The sequence below is a fragment of the Rattus rattus genome, chromosome 5, assembly GCF_011064425.1.
Source record: "Rattus rattus isolate New Zealand chromosome 5, Rrattus_CSIRO_v1, whole genome shotgun sequence".
Classification (NCBI taxonomy): domain Eukaryota; kingdom Metazoa; phylum Chordata; class Mammalia; order Rodentia; family Muridae; genus Rattus; species Rattus rattus.
Genome location: NC_046158.1, coordinates 10426508 through 10445312, shown reverse-complemented (window position 1 = coordinate 10445312; position 18805 = coordinate 10426508). Strand labels below are relative to the sequence as shown.

At 50.2% G+C, this 18805-nt stretch overlaps 2 long non-coding RNA genes across 2 annotated transcripts; both read left to right on the top strand.

Moving 5' to 3' along the window:
- Positions 1 to 6490: 6490 nt before the first annotated feature.
- On the top strand, positions 6491 to 8755 carry LOC116900079. Its single transcript, XR_004387916.1, has 3 exons — positions 6491 to 6651; positions 8321 to 8422; positions 8569 to 8755. It is a non-coding gene; the product is annotated as an uncharacterized LOC116900079 (long non-coding RNA).
- Positions 8756 to 13393: 4638 nt separating this feature from the next.
- LOC116900080 lies at positions 13394 to 15343 on the top strand. Its single transcript, XR_004387917.1, has 4 exons — positions 13394 to 13481; positions 13562 to 13669; positions 14988 to 15089; positions 15192 to 15343. It is a non-coding gene; the product is annotated as an uncharacterized LOC116900080 (long non-coding RNA).
- The last annotated feature ends 3462 nt before the right edge of the window (positions 15344 to 18805 follow it).

Below are 18805 nucleotides of genomic sequence, written 5' to 3'. Positions count from 1 at the left end.
TCCCTAGTCACACGATTACAATGAGGGAGGGAACTCTGGAAGTATTTCTGAGCGGCAGAGGTCAGAGGAAGCTCATTTGATCTGTTAAGCATTGACCAGACCCATCAGGGTGAACATTTTTTGCCAATAGATCTGGTAGGAGCAACAAGAGACGAGTCTTCTTCTTAATTCACTTCTGTCTTAAGGCCACGGAGATTCAGGTGCCCACCATACCATTGGCTGTAGCATTTGTGACTGGGCGAGATCCCATGCCAGAAGAGATCCCTGCATTGGTCCTGAGATGCTAACAGGTGTGGAGCCATCTCCAGCTGACGGAAACGGAAGGAAGCAATTGCTGGAGCACCATCCACACAGGTATAGCCAACTCAGAATCAGTTCTGACACGGACTCCAGATACAGGCAGTAGCATTTCCCGGGCTAGCCATAGCACAACTCTCTGTGAACTCTGGATCTCGAGTCAGCTCCCTAACCGACTGAAGCCGTAGAGCTGTGCTGGCTCAGGTGTCAACCCCCAGCTGCAACAAGGTCTCTGAGGACAGAATGAGAAGCGGCTGGATTGCCACAGCTGCCGCCAAGTTCACTTTCATCACAGACTCCTTTCGGAGACGCAGCATCATTAAAGCACAAACGTTAGATCTTGAACCTGCTTACTGTCCTGGAGATCCAGCATGAGACTCAGAGCTCCCAGAAGCTGCAGAAGTACTTCGAGTTTCAGCTTCTGAGGTAGACACAGTCCTGGAGGCCTCTCAGGAGCCAGTGTTGTCTGCAGAGCCAGCTCTAGCCAAGGGTCAGGGGCAAGCGAAAGCCAGAGCAACCTCTGCCACAGAGCACAATCTCACCATGCAGCACAGTTTGAAGAACTGGTCCCTTCTTTGTTTCCTGAAGTGCTTGACAAGTCATCGATGCTTCTGCTTCAAGAGCTTGGGAAGACTCACTGTGGCCAGCTGGCTTAGGCTTCTATTTACAGAAGGGTTTTGAGTTACAAATCTCTTGTTATAAGATGTGTTATTCAGAGTTCTTCAGGACACAGAACCATAAAGATATTTTGTGGGTAAATATCATTTACTTATTACCTAGATGGGGGGGTTGAGAGGAACTTATTTCAACGAATTGGCTCTTAAAGTATGTAATGGCTAATCTTTTCAAAGATTTATTTATTTTATGTGTATGGGTGTTCTGCCTGCATATATGTATGTGCATCATGTACGTGCATCAGATCCCCTGGAACTAGAGTCACAGATGGCTGTGAACAGCTCTGTGAATGTTGGGAACCAAATCCAGATCCCCTGCCAGAGCAATCAGAGCTCTTAACTGTGGCGTCATCTCCCTAGTCCCCAGTGATGGTTAATCTTGATTGTAAGTTTGGTTGGTGGAGACATTTAGGAGATCAGGACAGTACTTCTCTGAGTATGTTTGCAAGGGTGTTTCCTAAGGCGAGCAGATCATGAAAGCTCTGACCTGATCAATGTTTTAATCCATTAGTGGGTTCAAAATTGAAGAGACTGTTGGGAGATATCCAGCTGTGCGGGATAGGGCTTCATTGGAGAAAATGCATCACTATTCTTATCTATCTTTGAAAGATATATCTTGGCTCTAGACCCCACCCTCACCCCCTCTGCTTCCTAGCCGCCATGAATTCCCTCAATCCATCAGGCAGCCTTGATTATTTGTTACTTAATAGGTGATTGGGCTAAGGCCCAGAGCTGAGCAGGCCCAGGCTCAGACCTTGACTTTAGGACTCCTTGCTAATCTCTGTCCTCCACTGACTTCTCTTTGTATCCAGGGTCCTGCACCTCCCAGACTAGAAGATCTCTCTGCTTAGGCTAGGGTAGGAGTGAGAAGGGCTGATCCTGGGCTTGGGCCTTTCTCTGTCCTGGGGCCTGTCTGTTTGTTAGTACCAGGAACAGAGGATCACAGAACTAAGAGCTCAGAGTCCCCCCCCCCCCCGATTCTCCTGGATGCAGCCTCCTTCAGTGGGCCCCATGGGTCTCACAGGATCTAGGTTCAAATCCTGGTTCTGTCACTCCGCAGGACAGAAAGCCAGTTCCTGCGTTTCCTGGGATAGAGTTGCTTCCCTCTGAAAGCTCATGAGTTGGGGCCTCTGCTGTCCACTCCAATCTTCTTTCAGTTTTCTTCTAAGTTCCCATCAAACTCTGCTTCCAGTATTTCAGGCCAAACGTTAATTCATACTTGCTGCAAACAAGTTCCCAGAGGCCCACAGAAGCACAGAGCTGAGCTGGACCATGCAGCTGCTGACACTGCAGGGCTGGGTCTGCTCTCTGAGGTTCAGGTCATGATGCCTCCTCTGAGTCCTGCTAGTGCTGAGCAGGTGATGGTCCTGGGGAGGGAGGACTGAGGATAGGAACTGGCTTCTAAGGCCATGTTTAGCAAAGCCATGGTGCCACTTCTGTTTTGAAATTTTATTTTATTTGTATGTGCATGAGTGTTTTGCCTGCATGTATGTTTGTACATCGCTTGTGTCTTGGTGTTCACAGAGGCTGGAGGAGGACGTAAGATCCCCTGAACTTGGGGTTACAGAAGGTTTTTAGCTGCCACATGGGTGCTGGAAATCAAACCTGATTCACTAAAGAACAGGCTCTTGTCTTGGCCTCGTGTCCTGCCACCAGTCACCTTGTGTCTTAGTTATCTGTCTTGGCTTCTTTTTCCGTTGCTGTGATAAAATACCACGACAGAAGCAGATTAAGCAGAAAGCATTTGGGGTGCAGTTTAGCATGACAGGGAAGTCACAGTGGCAGGGTTGAAGCAACTGGTCCACACGGCCTGTCAAGGAGCAGAGAGTGATGAATGCTGGCACTCAGATAACTCCCTTCTATGCTCCAGGATCCTAGCCCAGAGAATGCTGTCACCCACAACGAGTTGGTCTTTCCACTGCAATTAACCTAATCAGGGACACCCAGAGGTTCATCTCCTGGGTGATTTTAGATCTCATCAAGTGGCATATTGAGTCGAACTGTCCCAATTCCCGACTAAAGCAACTTAAAGAAGGAAGAAATAGTTTTGGCTTACAGTTCAAGGGGATACAATGCAATCCTGACGCAGAAGTCATGACAGTCGTGTTTAGGAAGCAGCCGGCTGCATTGACCGTACAGTCAGGAAGCAGAGAGGGAGGTGGATGGGTGCTACTCAAACCTGCTTTGTCTTTTTCATTTAGTCTTGGAGACCTCAACCATGGGATGATGCTACCCAGACTCAGGGTAGGTTCTCCCTCCTCAGTTGGCTTTCGTGGCGATTCTAAATCTCATCAAGGTGACAGTCAAGACGAATCACATCCTGGTTCTGGAAGGATAGCTCAGTGGTTAAGAGCGCTCACAGCTCTTCAGAGGACTTAGGTTCAGTTTCCAACGTCCATGTGGTGATTGATGCCCTCTTTAGGCCTTCATGGATACCCACACACATGTGCCACACACACATAAATAAAAACAAACCTTAAAGAAAGGTGAAGAAAACATGTTTAGTCATGCTTTTTTTTTTATTTTTTTAATCCAAATAACTCCTTTTTAGTTCTCAGTGTACAGGCGACATGAAGTGCATGTTACAGGATTACAAGGTGACAAGACAGAAACATCAGGCAAAAAGGCCAGAAGGGGGGTTGGGGATTTAGCTCAGTGGTAGAGCGCTTGCCTAGGAAGCGCAAGGCCCTGGCCAGCTCCAAAAAAAAAAAACCAAAAAAAAAAAAAAAAAAAAAAAAAAGGCCAGAAGGACTTTTTCCATAGCTGCAGGAGGTCAGGGTGTATTTTTATTGCAAGCATAGTTTATAAGCTTGTCTGAGAGCTTCTGCTTCTGTGCTGACTCAGATCAAGCCCCACCAGAGCCTCTTCCTGGGGCCTGCTTATTCTTCTGGTGTTTCTGTCTCACCTCAGGAGGAAGCAGAAGGCAGGGAGACTTCACTCAGGGTGGGGACTGAGGCCTGAGCTTAGACAAGCAGTTCTTGCCTATTCCTCAGGACCAGGGCTGATCCTGGCTCCTGAGGAAGGTGTGAGCCCCGGGGGTGGGGGTGGGGGTGAGGGGGGGTGGGGGTGGGGGTGAGGGGTGGGGGACTTGCATCACCCTTGTGGCTCCAAATTCCTAGGCATGCCGCTTCCCACTCTGGGAATATTCTCACTGGACCAGGGTCCTGAGACCTGCCAGAGGCAGTCATGAGGAAGGCTAATTCTACAAATTAGCTCACCCATTCACATCGATCCAAACAAAACTTCAGTCTCCTGGACAGAGGGGTGTGGACAATGACTTTGGTGTGGATTGGGGAAGGCAGGATTCTGCTTCCAGAGCACTCCTGCAAGTCAAGCAGCAGGAGCAGCAGGAGCAGCAGCAGCTGAGAGGCCAAGAGCACAGAGCTGAGCGGGGACCATGCAGCTGCTGACACTCACTGCAGGGCTGGGTCTGCTCTCCTTGGTCCGTGCCATGATGCCTCCTCTGAGTCCTGCCACTGCTGAGAAGGTGATGGCCCTGGAGAGTGAGGACTGAGGATAGGAACTGGCTTCCAAGGTCAGAGCTTGGACTGGGTGTGCTGATGGAAGCCACGGTGGTGTTGAAGCGATAGCTCTCTCCTGAGCTTGGTAGGATCTTCTCAGATGGCAGTGGGGCTTGAGCAGGCACTAGGCCACAGTCATGCCTTCTTCTCACTGTGTGCCCTTGGAGACTGAGAGACTGCCGGGGGGATGGGGGGGACTGCTGGGTGGATCCTGTCCTGGCTCTAACCAGACTCCCAAGGATAGGCTTCCTTCCTTCCTTTCAGTGTGTGTGTCCGAGTGTGTGTGTGTGTGTGTGTGTGTGTGTGAGTGTGTGTGTGTGTGTGTGTGTGTCTGTGAGTGTATGTGTGTGCGTGTGTGTGTGTGTGTGTGTGTGTGTATGCCTGTGTGTGTGTGTGTGTGTGTGTGTGTATGTGTGTGTGTGTGTGTGTGTGTGATGTGTGTGTGTGTGTGTGTGTGTGTGTGTGTGTGTGTGTGTCTGTGTGTGTATATGTGTCTGTCTGTGTGTGTGTATGCCTGTGAGTGTGTGTGTATGTGTGTGTGTGTCTGTGTAGTGTGTATGTGTGTGTGTGTGTGTGTGTATGTATGTGTGTGAGTGTGTATGTGTGTGTATGTGTGTGAGTGTATTGTGTGTGTGTGTGTATGTGTGAGTGTGTGTGAGTGTTAGTGTGTATGTGTGTGTGAGTGTGTATGTGTGTGTGAGTGTGTGTGTGAGTGTGTGTGTGAGTGTTAGTGTGTGTGTGTGTGTGTGTGTGTGTGTGTGTGTGTGTGTGTGTGGTGTGTTGTGGTGTGTGTGTGTGTGTGTGTGTGTGTGTGTGTCTGAGTGTGTGTGTGTGTGTGTGTGTGTGTGTGTGTGCATGCTTCAGAGACACTTCTTATATTCTTCCAATAAATGGATTCCAGATTTCATCCAGTTTAAGGCCCCTGTGACTGTTATGTATCTGGGGACACAGCACCAACTGCCTAGTGACTTAAGGAGGACACTGAGGAGTCCATTGTTTGTGGAATCTTAGCACGTTGACTCTAGGCAGTGAGGCAGACCATGGTCAGCTGGTACCGTCATGGTTATCTCAGGTCACCTCCTCAGCTGTGTCTCTTCTGCCCTGTCCCTGAAATGAAAGGTCAGCCCTGTCCTCCACATCTCACTTCTCAGCTCCTTCTGGATAGCTGTGCAGAGTCTGTGGTCAGGGCTCTTCCCGGGAAGTGTTTCTCCCAGGAGGCCTCTGCCCTGTCTGTTTGGTTCTGGCTGTGGCTGCTGGTGAGGGACAGCCATGACCAGGACTCCTGACATCCCAGCATCTTGGACCCTTCCATGCTGTACCGAGACCTAACCACATGCTCCTCCTACCTCTCACCCTCCTGATTCCTCTCTCCCTGCAACCGCGTGTACTCGTGGCCTCCGACTCCAGCTCTTAGGCAAGTGGCACATAAAGCGCTGGGCAGGAGACATGCCTATCCCTGAATGGAGATGGAAGGACCCACTGCCTCCCTTCACCTTCGAAAGAAACGGTCTTGATGAGCTGGAGTTCAGGATGAACCTGACGTGAGTGTCCTCTGTGGGGGTAGCCCTGTCTGCTGCTGCTGAGCAACTGTAACTGTGGCTAAGCGCATACCGCCTTGCCTTAGCTACTCACTGAGGGAACGAGGATCCTCTTTGCTGTCTGGGCAACAGCCCGCTGAGCTCTGCAAGCATGGGAATGGTGCTCTGAGGACACTGAACTGAGTACTGAGTTCATGAGGTCAGGAATCTCACTGGCTGTGTTCTGTGCCAGCGCTGAGTAGGGTGAGAGGATTTCCAGCATGGGGTTGCTTGCTCCTGGAGAGGCCGGCATGGGCCCTAGGGTTAGGAGTAAGGAAGGGCGCGTGCCCTGGGAAGAGCTACACCTGGACTCTGTGTTCTAGGAAGCCCATTGGCTGTATTCAGTACAAGCTGCCTCTGTATGAGGGGGAGGACCCTGGCACGTTCCTCACGTGTAAGTGGCTAGGTTCCAGTTCTTACTTCAGGGAAGGCCCGGCGGGAGACCGACTTCTCACGTGGCTGTGCTGCCCACAGGGTGGAGGCATGTCATCCACATCCACTTCCTGCCCGGGAAGAGCTTCGCCATTGCGTACTTCAGGGGCAAAATGAACTATCAGTACTACCAGATGATGATGCTCATGGGTGAGTTCCACTCTCTGTCTTTGAGGACGGATTCTTGGGCACAGACAGGAACCAGGCCCATGTTTTTCTTCCTGGTTTGCTTCATTCTACTCCTGGGGAGCTTCTCCTGCACTCCCTGAAGTCACCAGGAGGGGGATGTGTAAGCCCTTGGCCTTTTTGATCTTCAGTTCTCACAGGACCAATCCTAGCGTCAGAAGTTCCCGCATACTCTTGACCCAGGTAGCCCCTGACCACTCATCTTCCATTAATCAGCCTTTTTATGGTCCTGCTCTGAACAGGTGGCTCATTTAATCACTGGGGACATTGGGCAGCACGAGCAGTCTTCATGATGGGAGGGACTGTAGCATTCAGAGGGTGGATGGAGACAGGAGGACGACCCAGCACCCTGCGGGGCATAGGATGTCCCCCGAGGAAAGTTCTGTTTTCCAAGGTCAGCAGTGCCGGGTGGAGACCTCTGCCTGCCACTGCTATCAGCACACTGAGGACAATATGTTCTTCCTGCAGCCCTCACACACTTATCTGGGTGAGCATTCAGCAGCTCTGTCCCCATGATCCTTTGTAACTCGGGTGTCACTAATTGGACTCCTTCTCTGCCAACCTTTGGTCTCTGCCTACCTCCTCTTCCCCTCCCATGCTGGCCCCAATGAACTCACCGGTTGGAGACTCTGGGCATAAAAGGCCCCCGAAGTGGCTTATGCAGGGTTTTAGGGTATAGCAGGGTCCAAAATACCCTGCCATTTTTGCTTATAAACAAGGATTTTAGAGGTCCTTGGACCTTCCTAAACACTCCTTTGTTTCCTCAAGCCACTGCTTACTATGCTACTACACAGAATTTCTCATGTCCCTCCTCTTTCTGGCCGTCATGATTTCATTGGAGGCACAAACCTCCACACTAAGCAGGGCTTCTGGCAAAGTTGTGATGTGGAAGGGCCTTGTGTTGGATTCTGAAGTAATGTGATGTCTCCTGTTGGGAAGGATTCTGGGTGCAATATCTAAAGTACAGTGTCCCAGAGGGAAGGCCTGGGCTAAGGATGTCCTCCTCCTCCAGGAGCCCTAGAGGAGCTGAGGCCTAACAGGGACCCTCCCACTGCTGGATAAGTCTTTCTTCCACAGAGGATGGGGGTGGTGGAGTAAACTTCTTTGGCCCAGATGGAAGATGGGGTTCCACTAGGAGAGGCTGGTTCCTGGTTTTGAGGAAGAACAAACTGATGGCTAGACCCTTTGTCTTCTCACTTGGTACTCTTTCAATAGTGCAGCTCAGGGTTTTAGTCCTGGAGCGGCTCGGACAGGGTAGGGCAAGGCATCCTTGAGCCCAGGAGGAGTGTCTGTGCAGAGATTTTCACATGCGTCTCCAGCTCACCAGGACTGGGAGGGTGGCAGGCCTGTCCTAGGATGTCTCAGAAGGGAGCCATCTTGGGGTTTTAAGTCCCACAGCATAATCATTTGGTTCATTCAGTTCTGATGCCTGGTGTTCCATGTAAGCTTCCTCCTGACTGCCCTCAGGTCTGGGCTGGGGAGATGCTGCACCTGGGGCAGCAGCTCCAGTCAGTGACTGGGGCTCTTGGGAGGAGCTGCCTGTTTCCAGCCTTGAGTGGGACTCCTCTCTTCTCCTTGTGGGCTTGGAGGCCCCACCCTCCTAATACTCAGCTTCACCCCATCTGTCCTGCAGGCCGCACCCTGAAAGCTGACCCAGATGCTCTGAGGATCTTCAAGGAGTTTGTGATGAGTAAAATGCCCCAAACTGGAAAGATCATTATCCCTCCCCATATTGGTAGGAGAGAATTTCCTCATTTCCCCCTTTCTCCATCCTCACCCAGGCCTGTGCTCTGGATAGTTCTCCTATCCAAGAGCGACCACATGAACAGTGTCACACTTTGTAGCTCATCTATGTTTGCTCTGCCTTTTGTCCCTCTACAGAAGCCTGTGAGTTGGTCCAAGATTCCTAGTGCACTGAGGGAGTGCTGCAGAGTGCATGCAGGAAGCAGGAGCTGGGACCCTGGCTGACCTCTGCACCTATGTGTAGAACTCTCAGTGTCGAAGAGCACAGGCCCAACACCTACTCATCCCCCATAAGTCTGCATTCAATAAATTTGGTTGATATCCCCCAATCACGTGTGTCTCATTGGGTTCAGTGGGCCCCAATTTTTGTGTTAATTAGGTGTGGACAGATACTCAAATATGACTGTGATCACCAAGAAGGGAAAGATGGTCGTTTGCATTCACAGGTCCCTGAATTAGTGCCATGCCACAGCACATAGGGCCACAGGGCACAGCAAGGGACAATCCAAGCAGATGTAGAGGAGCATGGGGTTGGGGGCAGAGCTTACATGGTGCTTAGTGGGGTGGAAAGGGTGAACAGGTACGGGCAGGTAGGGTAGGTTGGCTAGCATAGGTCTCTGCAGAGATCAGGCTCTCAAGATGTTCCTCGTGGTCTGGACACCTGGTAAAGAATGGTGGTTTACGTGTGAAAAGGTGGAACAAGTTGGATGTGGCTTCTGTGCACATAGAAGGTAAGGCTTGCAGCTGAGGTATTTGCTAGCTGTAGAAATTCACTCTCTGGGAGTGACGTTCTCCGTGGTCAGAGAGACCCAAGGCAAGAACTCCAAAAAATTCAGAAAACATAAAACAGGAACACGAGCATGACTGAGTCCTGGTTAAACAAGATGAAGAACTGGTTAACATCTCCATAGAAATTCCCACAAATATGCCCAACATTTTCACATATTGTAGCCTTTCTTCTGGGCACAGCTAGCTACATTCAGAGGACACTCAGTTCCTCCCAAGACTATCTGCCCAAATCCAGTGAAAGCAGGAGGCCATGGCTGAAGGACACTGTGTCACTTTATTTGACTTGAGAATGAGGTTTGTTTGGGGCAGGTCCTTGTACAGTTGGAGCCACTTAAGTAGTGGCTATAGTGGACTTGCTAAGTAGAGGAGGGAGGCCCTCAGAGCATCAGGCTAGACCTTGTGTGAGCATGTCCTTCTCACTGTTGTGCTCTCCAGCTGTCCCTCACAAAGGGCAGGTGACACTGTGAGGCAGGATGTCCCTGAGCCCAGGATGGGTATGAGTAGGGAAATGTGTACCCTCGTCTTGACACAGGATGGGAATCCTATCTTCCAGGCTGGAACCCTTCCATTTCCCCTTAGCTGCTGGGGCAAGATGTGGACAGTAGGTGGTGCTGGAGGGCTGTAGAGACCCTGTGTGGACAGTAGGTGGTGCTAGAGGGCTGTAGGAACCCTACTTCTTGGACGCTCAAGGCTCTCCTCCTTTCGGACATGCAGAACACGGCCCACCCTTGCTCCCACCACCCTTGTGTAGAATTACCTTTGGTTCAGTTATTTCTACCTTCTTTCCTGTGTTAGAAACAAAACCTGGCTGTTTATTTTCAAAGATGTCTTGAGCCAGCTTAAATCCAACCACAGATGATGATAAAAACCTCAGATCCTGGGCTGGAGAGATGGTTCAGCGGTTAAGAGCACCCGACTGCTCTTCTAGAGGTCATGAGTTCAATTCACAGCAACCACATGGTGGTTCACAACCATCTGTAAAGAGATCCAATGCCCTCTTCTGGTGTATCTGAAGACAGCTACAGTGCACTTGTATATAAGAAATAAAATAAATCTTTTAAAAAAACAAAACAAAAAAAAAACCCAAAAAACCAAAAAACCTCAGATCCTGTTAGTGCCCGCTAGTCCAGCTACCTCTCTCTCCTTCAAACTGGTATTCCACCGCAATGCACCCAAATGATATATTTAAACACACACACACACCCACACACACACACACACACACACACACCACGTAGTCTCCCAGCTGCTTCTAGATGCCATCAGGTTGACAATGGAGATGAACCATTGCATCACATCTCGGAACTTAAACAAGTAGTTCCTCACACTACGTCCACATTGTAAGCACAGTCCATCACTTTGAGAAGTTCTGTCCCATGCAGACTCCTGTGCGAGCCCCAGCAGAGTGACTCCTTTCTCTTCCTGAGACCTTTTCACTCTCCTGGTGTTTCTGTCTCACCTCAGGAGGAAGCAGAAGTGGAGATTTCACTCAGGGTGGGGACTGAGGCCTGAGCATAGACAAATAGCTCTTGCCTATCCCTCAGGACCAGGGCTGGTCTCTGGCTCCCGAGGAAAGTGTGAGCCGGGGTGGGGTGGGGGACTTGCATCACCCTTGTGGCTCCAAATTCCTAGGTATGCCACTTCTGACTCTGAGAATATTCTCACTGGACCAGGGTCCTTAGACGTGCCAGAGGCAGTCATGAGGAAGGCTAATTCTACAAATTAGCTCACCTATTCACATCGATCCAAATAAAACTGCAATCTCCTGGACCGAGACATTGGTGCATGTTGGGAAGGGCAAGATACTGCCCCAGAGCCACCCTACAGGACAAGCAGCAGCAGCTGAGAGGCCAGGAGCACAGAGCTGAGCTGGGACCATGCAGCTGCTGACACTCACTGCAGGGCTGGGTCTGCTCTCCTTGGTCTCTGCCATGATGCCTAATTTAACTCCTGCCCGTACTGAGCAGGTGATGGCCTTGGGGGTTGGGGTGGGGGAACTGAGGATAGGAACTGGCTTCCAAGGTCAGAGCTGGGACTGGGTGTGTCTCAGGCTCGCTGATGGAAGCCACGGTGGTGTTGAAGCGATAGCTCTCTCCTGAGCTTGGTAGGATCTTCTCAGATGGCAGTGGGGCTTGAGCAGGCACTAGGCCACAGTCATGCCTTCTTCTCACTGTGTGCCCTTGGAGACTGAGAGACTGCCGGGGGGATGGGGGGGACTGCTGGGTGGATCCTGTCCTGGCTCTAACCAGACTCCCAAGGATAGGCTTCCTTCCTTCCTTTCAGTGTGTGTGTCCGAGTGTGTGTGTGTGTGTGTGTGTGTGTGTGTCTGTGTGTGTGAATGTATGTATGTGTGTGTGTGTATGTGTGTATGTATGTGTGTGTGTGTGAGTGTGTGTGTGTGTATGGTGTGTGTGAGTGTGTGTGTGTATGTGGTGTGTGTGTGTGTGTGGTATGTGTGTGTGTGTGTGCATATGTGTGTGTGTGTGTGGTGTGTGTGTGTGTGTAGTGTGTGTGTGTGGGTGTGTGTGTGCGTGTGAGTTGTGTGTGTGTGTGTCTGTGAGTGTGTGTGTGTTTGTGTGTGTGTTTGTGTTTCTGTGTGTGTGTGTGTGTTTGTACAGGCTTGTGTGTATATGTGTGTATGTGTGTCTTTGAGTGTGTGTGTGTTTGTGCATGTGTGTGTGTGTATGTGTATGTGTGTGTGTGCGTGTGTGTGCATGTGTGTGTGTGTGTATGTGTGTGTGTGTGTGTGTGTGTGTGTGTGAGTGTGTGTGTGGTGTGTGTGTGTGTGTGTGAGTGTGTGTGTGTGTGTGTGTGTGTGTGGGTGTGTGTGTGTGTGTGTGTGGTGTGTGTGTGTGTGTGAGTGTGTGTGTGTGTGTGTGTGTGTGGTGTGTGTGGTGTGTGTGTGTGTGTGTGTGTGTGTGTGTGTGTGTGTGTGTGTGTGTGTGTGTGTCTGAGTGTGTATGTGTGTATGTGTGTGTGTGTGTGTGGTGTGTGTGTGTGTGTGTGTGTCTGTGTGTGTGTGTGTGTGTGTGTTTGTGTGTGTGTGTGTGTGTGTGTGTGTGTGTGTGTGTGTGTGTGTGTGTGTGTGTGTGTGTGTGTATGTGTGTGTGTGTGTGTGTGTGTGTGTGTGTGTGTGTGTGTGTGTGTGCATGCTTCAGAGACTCTTCTTATATTCTTCCAATAAGTGGATTCCAGATTTCATCCAGTTTAAGGCCCCTGTGACTGTTGTGTATCTGGGGACACAGCACCAACTGCCTAGTGACTTAAGGAGGACACTGAGGAGTCCATTCTTTGTGGAATCTTAGCACGTTGACTCTAGACAGTGAGGCAGACCGTGGTCAGCTGGTACTGTCATGGTTATCTCAGGTCACCTCCTCAGCCGTGTCTCTTCTGCCCTGTCCCTGAAATGAAAGGTCAGCCCTGTCCTCCACATCTCACTTCTCAGCTCCTTCTGGATAGCTGTGCAGAGTCTGTGGTCAGGGCTCTTCCCGGGAAGTGTTTCTCCCAGGAGGCCTCTGCCCTGTCTGTTTGGTTCTGGCTGTGGCTGCTGGTGAGGGACAGCCGTGACCAGGACTCCTGACATCCCAGCATCTCGGACCCCTCCATGCTGCACCGAGACCTAACCACATGCTCCTCCTACTTCTCACCCTCCTGATTCCTCTCTGCCTGCAACCGCGTGTACTCGTGGCCTCCGACTCCAGCTCTTAGGCAAGTGGCACATAAAGCGCTGGGCAGGAGACATGCCTATCCCTGAATGGAGATGGAAGGACCCACTGCCTCCCTTCACCTTCGAAAGAAACGGTCTTGACGAGCTGGAGTTCAGGATGAACCTGACGTGAGTGTCCTCTGTGGGGGTAGCCCTGTCTGCTGCTGCTGAGCAATTGTAACTGTGGCTAAGCGCATACCGGTAGCCTTGCCTTAGCTACTCACTGAGGGAACGAGGATCCTCTGTGCTGTCTGGGCAACAGCCCGCTGAGCTCTGCAAGCATGGGAATGGTGCTCTGAGGACACTGAACTGAGTTCATGAGGTCAGGAATCTCACTGGCTGTGTTCTGTGCCAGCGCTGAGTAGGGTGAGAGGATTTCCAGCATGGGGTTGCTTGCTCCTGGAGAGGCCGGCATGGGCCCCAGAGTTAGGAGTAAGGAAGGGCGCGTGCCCTGGGAAGAGCTACACCTGGACTCTGTGTTCTAGGAAGCCCATTGGCTGTATTCAGTACAAGCTGCCTCTGTATGAGGGGGAGGACCCTGGCACATTCCTCACGTGTAAGTGGCTAGGTTCCAGTTCTTACTTTAGGGAAGGCCCGGCGGGAGACCGATTTCTCACGTGGCTGTGCTGCCCACAGGGTGGAGGCATGTCATCTACATCCACTTCCTGCCCGGGAAGAGCTTCGCCATTGCCTACTTCAGGGGCAAAATGAACTATCAGTACTACCAGATGATGATGCTGATGGGTGAGTTCTAGCCCCGTCTGTGTTTTAGCATGGATTCCTGGGAGCACACACAGACCAGGCCTATGTTTTCTTTTGAGGTCATTTTCATTTTCCTCAGTTTAGAGAGCCCCTTCTGCATGGACTGGTTTTGTGGGTTGGGCTGCAAGCATTTTGTCCTCTCTTTTTCTGCTCTTACATTATTAATCACTGTGCCGGAGTCCTGGGTGCACTTTGTTCTGTCCAGCACCTCAATGTCTCTTGCACCCCTGATCTTGTCAGTCTTTGCCACAGTCTTTCATGGTTCTATTGGGCCTTACCTGGTCCCATTTAGACTCCCGAGCCATGTGTTACGTGTTATGAGGCATGTACTGTGGTGGTAAGGGTGGAGTTATGGCATTCTGAGGGTGGATCTTGGCACACTGTCCAATACCCTGCCTGGCCCAGGATGCTATCAGAGGAAGAACACTTTCCTAAAGGTTTGCAGTGAGAGAACCATATGCCCATTCTCAGCCCTGAGGCTCTTGCCACGGTGGTCCTCAATGGTGTACCACAGACCTTTCCTGATGTGTAACCTCACAGGGCTGCTTCCCTGGCTCCTGCTAACATTCTTGGCTCCTCTCCCTATGTCACTTCCTGTTTTAACCACCACTGGCTTTAACCTCATGGAGGCTTGGGCCCACATGTCCCAACAATGGCCTGTTCTGGGTCTTTTCATGGATCAAGCAGCTACAGGACAAAAGCACCTTCCCACTGGCTCTGCCTTCAGATTAGGAAAAAGACTGTGGGTTGGATTTGGGGGTAAAGCACATAACTCTGGTCAGGAGGGATTCAGGGCACAGCCTTTGGAGACCTAGTATTGACGGGGAGAGGCCTGGACCAAGGATCTGCCAGGGGACCTGGGGGAGCTGAGGATATCATTGTGCCTGATGGCCTTTTTTGGATGGGGGATAGGCTTTTATGGCCCAGCAGAGAGGGTTCTACTAGGAGAGGCTGGTTTTGCAGAAGGACAAACTGATGGCTAGACCCTTTGTCCGCTCACTGGGAGGGTGGCAGGCCTGCCCTAGGAAGTCTCAGAAGGGAGCCATCTTGGGGTTTTAAGTCCCACAGCATAATCATTCAGTTCATTCAGTTCTGATGCCTGGTGTTCCATGTAAGCTTCCTCCTGGCTGCCCTCAGGTCTGGGCTGGGGAGATGCTGCACCTGGGCCAGCAGCTCCAGTCAGTGACTGGGGACCTTGGGAGGAGCTGCCTGTCCAGCCTGGAGTGGGCTCCTCTCTTCTCCTTGTGGGCTTGGAGGCCCCACCCTCCTAATACTCAGCTTCACTCCATCTGCCCTGCAGGCCGCACCCTGAAAGCTGACCTAGACGCTCTGAGGGTCTTCAAGATGTTTATGATAAGTAAAATGGGGGAAAAAGCCAAGACTAAGAAGCCTCCTCACGCTGGTAACGAGAAGGGTTTTCCCTTCTTTCCTTCCTGTTGCTTCAGTTCTGTCAGCGTGACCGCGCAACGCCTTTCTAACTCCTCATCTCTTCCTTGGTCTGCAGACGCCTGTGAGTTGCCCAGAGATTCCTAACACAGGAGGAGCATCTCAGAGACCGTGTAGCAGCAGGAGTAGGGATCTGCCACGTGCTTTCCGTCTTGGTCACAACACTTAGTGCTGAGAAAGGAAAAGGCAGGGCCAAACGCCCACCTCTCTTCCCAACAGGAAATAAATAAATAAATAAATAAATAAATAAATAAATAAATAGTAAATAAATAAATAAATGTGCTCAGTGTACCTGGGCCATGTGTGTCACATAACAGCTTATGGGCCCAGGCTTTAATCTTTTAACTTTAAAACTTATTTATTTATTTGCATGCATTTGTGTGTGCATGGATCCGGGTGTAATTTGTGAGTGTGCACATGTAGAGGTCAGAGGTCAATACCTGGTGTTGTTTTTTTAGGTTCTGAACACTTGCAAGTGACTTATTTATTTTTATGTTATGTTCCTGTATGAATGCATGAAACATGTATACGGGGCTCACAGAGGCCAGGAGAGAGTATCAGGTCCCCTGGAGACGGAATTCTAGTTGGCTGTACGCTGCCTCATATGTGTGCTGGGGACCAAACTGGGGGTCTCTGGAAGAATAGAGCTGAGTCAAGCCAGCTCTCCCACGCCCATTTTATTTTCTCTCATTGGCTGGGAGCTTATCTGTTTCACTTAGCTTTCTGGGCAGCAAGCCTCAGGGATCCTTTATCTCTGCCACTCGGCATTTAGACTAAGAGTGCCTACTGCCATGCCTGGCTGTTTACGTGGGTCCTGGGGATGGAGTTCAGATCCCCCTGATTGCAAGCAAGCACTTCACTGACTGGGACACTTCCTCGGCCTGGTAGACTTCATTTTCTGAAGTGTAGAGCAACACTCAAGTGTGATCATGATAATCAGGAAGGAAGGAGTTCGGTTCACTTTCTCAGACCCTCACATAGGTGCCATGCCGCAGCACGCAAGGCCACACGGTCCAGCACTGGGCATCCTGAAAAGCGGGAGAGAGGGATGGGGTTGGAGCCTACGTGGTGGCTAGTGAGGGAAGCACAGGGTGATCAGGGTCACAGGGAGGTAGGTGGAGTGGCTAGTGTGGGCCACTGAAGAGCTTGGGCTCTTGGGAGCTCCCTAGCGGACTGACGGACGGTGGTCCAGATGTGAGGCCACTGAGGAGGGCGGGTGTGTGCTCTGTGCACACGGAAGGCAGGGTTTTCAGATGAGGTAGTTCTTTGGGAATTAGTGAACTTTGGAGGATGTGGCCATCTGGAGACATGTTACCAAAAGACCAGAACTACCAAAATGTAAACAATAAGTAAACGCAAACACATGTAACAGAACTCTAAACGTAGAGAAAATACGGAAACATAAGCCAAAAGCATGTAAGCAAGCAAACAAACAAACAAACGACAAAACAAAACAAGACCGGAAAAATGTAAGGCAAACTGTGGTTGAACCAGATTCTAGGGGAAGAGAAATGAAGCCCTTTTTCCCACTGAGAAGTTCCCATAAATTGTGTCTAATTGTTCTATATGCCGAAGCCTCTTCTGTGAGCATTTCTGAGCTATCTGCTTCAGAGTGCACTCAGCTCCTTCTGACCACCTCAGAGGGTCGTTTGTTTTTCTCCTTTCGTCTCTTTTCCTTTCTTTAATTTCTCTTGACAGTTATGACATAAACACAAGATCAAGCCATAGGCTGGTTTACAGCCTAGGAGCTCCTTATGATTAGACCAGCTAAAATTTGCGGAGCTTGGAGCGGCCACACACATGGTGTCTATGTAGCCCAGGAATACTCTGATCCTCTTGCCTCTGATACTTGCAGTCTGGGAGCTGAGACTGCAGGCATATGCCACGCCTGGCCTGTAACTTCTACTGGGCCCCAAGTCTCTGAAGATCAAAGAATAAACAAATCCAAAGGTGGGAATCGTTATGTAAAAAAAAAAAAAAAAAAAAACCATTCCATAGTAAGTCCTCACTAAGACCCCGGGATCAGTACAGATGTCACTAGGACCCCGGGATCAATACAGATGTCACTCTGTCAGCAGGACCACAGCATTTGCTTTTAGCAGACTTCAACACCGAGTATCCTGGAGGCCACCCAGTGGCCTCTCAGTAGCCTTGCTCTGAGGTAACACTTCTGACTTGTGGGTTCTGAGGATGGTTTAGTTTGCAGACACTTGAAGGTTGTTTTGACTAGGGCCTGAAGATGTCTGATGTAAACTAACACAGGATAAAATAAAAACCCTTTGTGCTGGGTTCTCAAATCTGCCGTCTTAAACTTTGGGCCATATTGTCATAGGCACATTGCTCATTGAAAGCAATGATTCAGGGTTGGGGAAATGGGTTCATGGACACACAGCATGAGAACCTGAATTTGGATCCCCAAAACCCACATAAAAACCTGAACACAGTGGTGTGCATCTGGCATGGACTGCATGGCGACCACTGCTGCTTGACAAATCCCAGCACGTCGACACCACGGACCACAGTCCTGTAGCTCCCTTTCCCCTGCCATCTTCAATGACTCTCACGATGTGTTACGGGAGTTTCCTTGTGCTTTCCCCTTTGGGAAATTGTGTATGGGCTTTGAAGAGGATGTGAATATGTACAGCGGCAGCCTCTCTAAACAAAACGATTCTTTGGGAAAAGAATCCACCACTATGGAACCATACAGTGTGATAACTCTGTCTATTCCTACACAAGTGTCCCTTTAGTGTCCCCTGTCTTCACCAAGAATAGAGAAGTTAAAGATTTACTAACTGAAAGATGGGGCCAGGAACTCTTGGAGTACACCCGCTCCCAAGGCTGAAGGCACACAATAGAGAGAAACAGTGGGCCCAGGTCCAAGTCTGAGGCCTTGGCAGCTGAGGGCAAGCGTTCGGTTGGTAAGCGTAGAGTAGTACCACGGTTGACTGCCTGGGTATGTGACTTAGGGCACGAATGGCAAGATCTGGTACGTCCCATGAGAAGCGGAGTCTGTCAAGGAGTTAGACTGGCTTGATCCCTTTCTGCCACATACAGGAGCAGGCATTGAAGGAATTAGGATGATAAGGTATAATGGAAGACGAGTAAGAATCAGGACCTTCCCTTTGGGGAATGTATAAGGAGAACAGTCCCATGCTGTTAGACTAAGGCGCAAAGGAACACAAGTAGGAAACAGCTCAATGCTTGAATATCACATGGTACAAATGATGGGTCAGGCCCCCGAGGAATGGAAATGCTCTTAAGGGGTCGTTTCTCCCAAAAAGGCTGAGAGGGTGCAGGAGGCAATGTGAAGGGGGACCTGGTGGGTGCTGAACCTTAGAACAGAACCGTGACTTAGGTGCTTGTTGGACTGTTTCTGCCTCAAAGAAAAATCTAGAACAAAGCCGATTACTTCCTTCACTCTGATGTAGAGGAATAGGGTTAAAACAGATTAACAACAATCTGTGGAAAGATCATGTGTTTTCTGGAATTATTAAGTCTGCTTTCTTTCTTTCTTTCTTTTTTAAGATTTATTTATTATTCTATGTATATGTGTATACTGTAGCTGTCTTCAGACTCACCAGAGGAGGGCATCAGCCCCTTTACAGATGGTTGTGAGCCACCATGTGGTTGCTGGGGATTGAACTCAGGACCTCTGGAAGAGCAGTCAGTGGT